We start from the raw sequence: 6491 nt of genomic DNA on the forward strand, positions 1-6491 counted from the left end.
ATGCTGTCCAAGAGCCAAGTCTCAAAGTTGGGAACCACAGGGGCCCACTTGTGTTCTATCCCCCTGTGGCTGAGGTAGTACCTAAAGTGTAAGACAACATCCCTTTTACTTTTACCTCCACTTCTCTCAAGCAGAAGGAATCTCTCTGTAGCCACAACATCTGGGAATATGCTGAGTCTCACCTGAGGTCACCAAGTTTCAGTGCCTCACCCAACACACTTAAAGTAGTACCTGAGTATTATTGCTGGTTATTCAGGGCCCAAAGTCTCCTCAGTTAGCAGATGATACATCTTGCCAGGACTGGGTCCTTCCTTTCAAGGCAGCAGTTCTCTTCTGGCCCAGGGTGTATCTAGAAATATCTGGGGACAAGGGCCAGGAAAGGGGCCTCACAGCTTTGACAACTGCCCTATCCCTAGTTTAGCTAAGCTAGTATCGAAGATGCAAAGTCCTCCCCACTTGTACATTTTCTTTCCTCAAACAGAAGGAAGGTGTTTCTTTTGGAGCCACAGGCTGTGCAGCCTGGTGTTAGTGGGAGTGCAATTTCAAAACTCCCTTAGCCACCCCAACTGGTGTCTCAGTAGGTTGCATATCCCCCCAGTCTACTGTCTCTGGGCCCAGATCAGCCCCAGGACTCACCTAGGTGTTGCAGTCCTTGTGGCCTAGACTGCCTTTCAAGTTTATTTGGAGCACCATAACACTTTAGCTCACGGTGGTGAAGCTTGTGGGAACTTAGGTTCCAACCACAGGGATCAGCAATTCTCTTCTGGCTAGGGCTGGTTCAAATGCACCCTCTGTGGGCTGGCATCAACTGAGTTTGGGCAGGTTTTGCTTTCTGCTGTAACAAGGACAGCACTGAGTTTAATGCCTCACAATTGCTGGCTCTCCCTCTCCCCAGGAGCAGAAGCACTCTCCACACCATTCAGTTACTGCTGGGGTAGGAAGAAGGGTTACACTAGAGATTCAAGACTGTTTTTCCTATCTCTTCAGTTTCTCTTTCAGGGACATGAATTTAAAAATCAGGTATTGTGGGTGCTAACCTGAGTTTTGGTTCTTAGAAAGATACCTGTTTTCTTGTAGATGGTTGTTAAATTGGCATCCTCTCAGGCAGGACTATTGGTGGAACCTTCTGTTCTGCCATCTTTCTCCACCCCTCTAGCCCCAATGCATCATTTAAAATAGAATCATATACAGTCATGCGTCAATGAGAAATCCATTGTTAGGTGATCTCATTGTTGTGTAAACATCACAGAGTATACTTACACAAACCTAGATGGAATAGCCTACTATACACCTAGGCTACACACTATATCCTATGGCTTCTAGGCTACAAACCTACAGAGCATGTTACTGTACTGAATACTGTAGGCAATTGTAACATAATAGTAAGTATTTGTGTTCTAAACATAACTAAACATAGAAAAGGTAGGTAAAAATTCGGTATTACAATCTTACAGGACTACTGTCATATATGTGGTCCATCGCCGACGGAAACAATTTTATGTGGTACATGATGTACATTATTCTCAATTTTTTCATGGCCTTAATCCACCACATCTAATCAGTTACTAATCCCTCCTTTCTTAATATTATCGTCATTCCTAGTGCCAATACCTTAGTTCTGATCTACATTATCTCTTACTGGTTTATTATGATAATCACATGCAACCCCCAAACCTACTCTGCGTTCTTTGGTTCCCTAAGACCTTTGATAGGCACTTCTTTGTTAGAAAACAAAAATATGGCAGATAATTGGTACCCAAATATCAAATCAAACTACTTCATATCATATATTTATGTTACATTTGCTGTATTACAAAGGATTTTTGTTGATTTCTTAATACTTTATAAAACTGAATCAGTAAATGGAGAATTATTTCTTTTCTCATTAGCTTTTATAGGTTGAGTATTCCTTATCCAAAATGCTTGGGACCAGAAGCATTTTGGAGTTCTGATTATTATGGATTTTGGAATATTTGCACATACATAAAGAGATAACATGGGGATGGAATCCAAGACTAAACATGAAATTTAATTATACTTTATATACATCTTACACAGATAATCTGAAGGTAATTTTATACAATATTTTAATTAATTTTGTGCTTGAAACAAAGTTTTGACTGTGTTTTGACTGCAACCTGTCACATGAGGTCAGGTATGGAATTTACCAGTTGTGGCATCATGTCAGTGCTCAAAAGTTTCAGATTTTGGAACAGTTTGAAATTCAGATTTTGAGATTAGGAATGCTCAACCTGTAGTAAGTTAAATTTAGTCTCAAAAAAAAAGTGTAGTGTGAGGTTATTTTCTAAAATATTCTGCTCTAAAACATATTACAGACAAAATGAGTCTTCACAAGTTGTGCAAAGCCATCTAACTAAAATGTTTCATCTAGAAATAATGCATATTCATTTCTGTGGTTTCATACCCATTTTGCTGTTAGTACATATAGAGAATTCTGTTATGATATAGTGCATGATACATGATATTTTTATTTCTCAGAATCACAGGATTGTGTTTTGCCATGTTTTGTATTTCTATCACTCATCTACAATGAGCCAGTCAAAATGGAATCACTAAAACATAACTATTATCTCATCTCATCTATAAATAAACATACATATATTTGTAAATCATTCTTGTATTTCTTTAAAAGATGAGGAAGAAAATTTTCAGAGGAAACGCATGAAAAAGGCACTTAAAACAGTACTGGAATAAAATAACCAAAGCTTTTTTAATGCATAAAAATTAATTTTGAATTATCCATAAACATTATCTTCCTGTATACACTACACACATGCACAGATGTGCATATAAACACATACCACATATACATGCAAATCCTATTTAAATCTGTAACCTTTATAACTGTGAATCATACACATAGTATGTATCTGAGTAACCTAATTCATGTGCCACAGAAAACCACAGTAGCCAAGTAACCACTTTGAGTTGCTTAGTATCCACCCATTTGAACTTAGTTCTCCTATCAAAAGCTGCTTTTTCTACTTTTTTATCATTTCCACCATTTTCTGTTTTGTACTCATTTTGCCTATATATTAACCTAAAAAAAAGATACATTCAGACAAATACTTTATTCACATCCAAGCTAAAGGGACATGGGGCGATGGAAGAATAGGGTGAAAGCTTCTGGAATCTCCAACATCCCTAAGTCAAGCTCTACCTTCCACGCTATGATTCAGCCACGATGGCCTTTGAACATTCCCTCATGCCCCAGGCTTTTGAGATCCCTAAGGTTTTTCTTTATGGTGTTCCCTGTCTCTAGACGATTCCTCCCTGCTATAGGCTTAGAAGCCCCTTTCCTTCTTTGAAGTCTCAGTGTGATGTCCCTTTGCCCATGAGGCCTACTCTACTTCTTAATGTACAGCATGTCCCCTATTATCCTCACTTACAGCATTCTCTTTTTCTCATTTTAAAATTTACCAGTGTTAGGGCAGATTTATTTGTGAATTTACAAGTATAATGCCACCTCTTGCAGTAGACAATGAATTCTAAAAGAGAGGGCCTTCTGGTTTTTTACCACTGTTATGCAACACTCAGCATAATGCCTGGCCCCATATATGGTAGATGCATAATGAATATTTAACAAAAGAAAAAGAAAGGGAGAAAGGGAGAGAGAGGGAGAAATGAATAACAGAGAAAGCTAAGAAAAAGGAAAGCCAATAAACGCACGTGGTAACTTTTAAAAGGAAAGGAAGGATAAGAAAGAACAAGCAGAAAACAGAGGAAAGATGGACACAAAGAAGATAGTATTATAATCTGGTGGGAAGAAAAATAAAAAGAAAGCATAAACTGAAAACAAAATGATCTCTGATGGCAGTCCAGTCATTCCAGCACTTTTCTATGAATATCAAGTAGAAAACCAGACTGAAACAGGATTATGACTGTCACCAGTGAAAAATTGTCGTATTGATGTCTACTTGTAATGCATGCATTGGTTTATTAACCCAAACTCCTTGAGTCAGCACCACAAATCTGGCTAATGGTCTTTAGAGCAGCCTAAATTTGCCCTTTAGGGTTATGATTTAGCTGACAGATGTGTAAAAACCCTTGTAGCCAGTTACCTCGATATTGATTACATATCTGTGAGGCTCAGAGACTCATGTTTTTCCAGCTAAGGTCAGCATTACCTTAAAGTCTTGTGCCCTGATGCTGAGTTGTCTGTATTAGAGGGCATGACATAAATTCAGTTTATGGCTTGACCACTTCCATTTTATACCACTGATGTTTGTGTAGATGAATATGGAAGACATTGATCTAAAGTTCTCTTCTGGGAAATAAATGTGTGTCAGTGAATTTTGGGTTAAGGCCAAAGCCTGTTGCCATCTCTCCCTTGCACAGAAGCAAAGCCAAGTCTTAAAGTTGTCAGAGGACATTTCTAAGTGAATTTGGACAATAAATATGCAGCTGTCAATGAAGCCTGCCCTGATGGCCTTATTTCAAATTACAAAGTGACACTTTTGCCACATTCCCAATCCCCGTTAACTTGCTCTACATTTTTTATTGCACTTAGCACTTCCTAACATATTTCATGATTTATGCTATTTATTATTTATTCACATATTTCACTAGAATATAACTGAATGAGGTCAACAATGTATATTTTTGTATTTTTAATTGTTATGGGTTCATGGTAGGTGTATATATTTATGGGGCACATCAGATATTTTGATACAGGTATGCAATGTGTAATAATCACTTTAGGGTGTATGGGGTATCCATCACCTCAAGCATTAATCTTTTCTTTGTGTTACAAATAATCCAATTATACTCTTTTAGTTATTTTAAAATATACAATAAATTATTGCTGACTATAATTATCCTGTTATCCTATCAAATGCTAGATCTTACTTATTCTGTTTGACTATATTTTTGTAGCCGTTAACCATCCCTTCTTCTCTCTTCTCTCTTCCCTGCCCCCGCCCACTATCCTTCCCAGCGTCTAATGACCATGATTTTACTCTCTATTTCCGTGAGTTCAGTTTTAATTTTTAGTTCCCTCAAATGAAGAGAACATGCAAAGTTTGTCTTTCTGTGCCTGGCTTATTTCACTTAAAATGATATCCTCCAGTTCCATCCATACTGTTCTAAATGATAGAATCTCATTCTTTCTTATGGCTGAAAAGTTCTCCATTTTGTGTATGTATCATGTTTCCTCTATCCATTCATCTACTGAGGAACATCACCTGTTTTGTTCACTAGTGTATTCCAAGCACTCAGAACAGTCACCGTCACATAATGGGTAGGCACTTGATACATATTTAATAAAATGATGAATCAGTGAATGAATAAGTGAATGAAGATCAGTATTCTGTATTGTGGAGTGAAAGGAGGGAGGTACAAAGATATAAACATTAAGATCTTTGCCTTGAGGAGCTTACGATTTAATTGGGAAAATAAACACTCAGAAAAGCAGACAAAAACTCCTATCAAATAACAAACAGTAACAAATAGAATTGCATACATTAATAAATACAGTGGAACCATAAGGGAGGCAGCTAACTGTAGCAGGAATAACACTAGACTTGGAAAATTGGGGTGAATCTTGGCTCTTCCATGTAACAACTATATTACCTCAAGCATGTCACTTAAATACTCTTGAGCATCAGATTTCTTGTTAGTATGAGTGAATAATAGTGGCTTCCTCATGGGATTCTTGTGAGAATAATGATAAATATGAAAGCAACTGGCTAATAATATTTACTCAATAAATGTCTATCAATTGAACAGACTTTCTCACAGATAAGAAAAAGCAAGCAGAGTGGTTAGTTTACTTGCACAAGGTCACACAGTGAGTGTCAGATTAGGAATCCCAAGACTCTTAATTTTCAGCCCAGTGTTACTGAAAATAGCACTTAGTGCCTACCATATCCCTCAGCTTATTCCTATGAGCAATTCTGTTTCTTACACACAACAAAAATTTATTATTTGTTCTAGAAAAGGGACATCATTTCCCTGAAATGTCCTCATTAGGCTCCAAGATGTCTAAGCTCTGTCTCTCTTTAATCGGTTTACTTGTGAAGGAGCAATTTGCTTTATGACCTCTTTTCAGAGTCTGAAGGGTTTATGACCATGTGGTGTCAACAAGAAGCTCTAAGATGCTTTCAGTTCCATTTACCAGCTTCAGAGTCTTCATATTGTAGAAGCCTATTTATTCTGAAAAGACTGAAGTTTGAACATTAAATCTGAGCACTCTGCACGCTTTTAAGCTCACTGTCAAATGGAACAATCACTTCTCATGGTCTATTCTACAACCAAAGCAGCATTTTCTAAGACAATATCATCAGTATTAATGTGATGTGTTTTTAATAATGACACATCAACCTGTCCTTCCACAAGGCTTCAAACAGGCTGGATGGGACTGTTGTAGTCAGTCTCAAAACCTTTTTGTTAGTGGAAATAAAGATTATCAGGGAGTTGACAGACATATTGACTCAAGTCTAGGAACTTGCATTACTGAATCTGTAATCATA

Source organism: Mandrillus leucophaeus, unplaced genomic scaffold, assembly GCF_000951045.1.
Source record: "Mandrillus leucophaeus isolate KB7577 unplaced genomic scaffold, Mleu.le_1.0 Scaffold821, whole genome shotgun sequence".
In the NCBI taxonomy this organism is placed as follows: Eukaryota; Metazoa; Chordata; class Mammalia; order Primates; family Cercopithecidae; genus Mandrillus; species Mandrillus leucophaeus.